Source organism: Corvus kubaryi, unplaced genomic scaffold, assembly GCF_017639235.1.
Source record: "Corvus kubaryi isolate FWS band 111438036 unplaced genomic scaffold, C.kubaryi_AGA036_p1.0 37187, whole genome shotgun sequence".
Classification (NCBI taxonomy): domain Eukaryota; kingdom Metazoa; phylum Chordata; class Aves; order Passeriformes; family Corvidae; genus Corvus; species Corvus kubaryi.
In genome coordinates, this window is record NW_024581053.1 from 902,119 (window position 1) to 903,752 (window position 1,634).

The 1,634-nt window shown below is 71.7% G+C and overlaps 1 protein-coding gene across 1 annotated transcript in view; it reads left to right on the forward strand.

The window, feature by feature from the left end:
* The first annotated feature begins 1,472 nt into the window (after positions 1 to 1,472).
* Positions 1,473 to 1,634, forward strand: part of NDEL1 (nudE neurodevelopment protein 1 like 1) — a 24,719-nt gene continuing 24,557 nt past the window's right edge. Inside the window, exon 1 of the mRNA XM_042022096.1 lies at positions 1,473 to 1,575. The gene's annotated coding sequence lies outside the window, so the exon portion shown is untranslated. The remainder of the gene's footprint in view (positions 1,576 to 1,634) is intronic.

A 1,634-nucleotide genomic window follows, 5' to 3' on the forward strand; every position in this document is an offset into this window, starting at 1 on the left:
GAACAAGGCTCTGTTCCCAGGAGGGATGAGGCAGCTCCAAGGGCAGTTTGTCACCAAAGGATGACTGCTCCCAGGACGCTGTGGCTTCCCCTCCTGTCACAGCCTCTAATTCAGGTGTCTCGGGGCCGTGCTGTGCTGCACGTCCTGGGCCCGGCGCTCTGACACAGCTCAGCAGCATTTGTGGCCTTGTGCCTCACCCAGGTCACACAGGGTGACCCAGAAAGGCCCGTGAAGGTGTCAGGGGACAGCCACGGCTGGCTGGACACCCGGCTGGGGAAAGGTCTGTGCTCTTCATCCTCAGCTTGTCTGCACTAATCCATGGGAAAGGCAGGAAAAGCATCGGAGCATCAACCATGGACAATCCCATGTGCAAGTGGATGGGACACGGCAAAGGCCGTGGGGACAGAGGTGGTGCCATGGTGGCACCGTGCCCACGGAGGACACTGGCTGTCCCGGCTGTCCCAGCTGCGGTTTGGGACACGGCCACTGCCGGCAGCACCGGCCCGCGGCAAGGGAAGCACGGGGGCATCCCGGCCGCACCGCCCGCCGCCGATGACAGCCCGGGCAGCTAATTACAGGGCAGGAAATGGAACGCGCAAAGCCAGCTCAAGTATCGGGGCAGTGCCGGGGAGCCGCGGGCCGGCTGCGGGGCAGGGCCCGCCCGGGAAGCCCGGCAGAGGAACGGCCCGGGGACCGCGGGACACGTCGGGCACGGGGGCAGCGGGAGCCGCTATGCCGGGGAAAACGGGGGATGAGAAAACCAGCGTGGAGACTGTCAGCTCTCCTGAGCTCGGCTCGGGGCCACCGGGGGTCCCTGCGGAACTCCAAAAACCTCAGTTCGCAGAGAGTTCCCTGCTCCGTGGGCAGAGGAGCCGTGCGGGCAGCGGGGCAGCGGGCGCAGGATGCGGAGGAAGGAGGCGGAGCTGCCTCTGCCCGCTCCAGCGCTCGCCCGGAGGGAGGGATGACCAGTGACCCCAAGGGATGGATGTCCAGTGGCCCCAAGGGAGTGGTGTCCTGGGCCCCGGGGGATGGATGTCCAGGCACCCGCAGGGACGGTGTCCATGGGCCCGCGCCTGCGGTGCCCGCGCCTGGGTGTGCCCTCCCCGGGTCACCGGGGACAGAGCGGCGGAGGAGGGGCAGGGGGCAGCTTCCGAAGGCCGCAAAGGGAGAAGGGCGGGACCACCTCACGCCGGGAGCGGCCGGTGGGATGGGGGCGGGCGGGGGGGGTGTCCCATGCCGTGCGGGGCGGGGGCCGGGGCGAACGGGACGCGAACCAGCGGCGGCACCGGGACCGGGACCAGGACCGGGACCAGGACCAGGACCAGGACCAGGACCAGGACCAGGGCCAGGACCAGGGCCGGCACCGGGACCGGGACCGGGACCGGGACCGGGACCGGCACCGGCACCGGCACCGGCACCGGCACCGGCACCGGCACCGCCCGGACCACGCCCCCGCGTGACGACAGCGCCCCCCCCGGCTCTTGCATCACGCGGCGGCCCCGCCCTCCAGTCCCCGGATGAGGCGGCCCCGGCGGCGGCGCGCGCTGCGGCGGCTGTGACAGGGGATGCGCTCCGGTGAGCGGCGGGGCCGGGGCCGGCCCGGGGGTCCCCGCGGAGGTCCCCGCGGAGGCCCC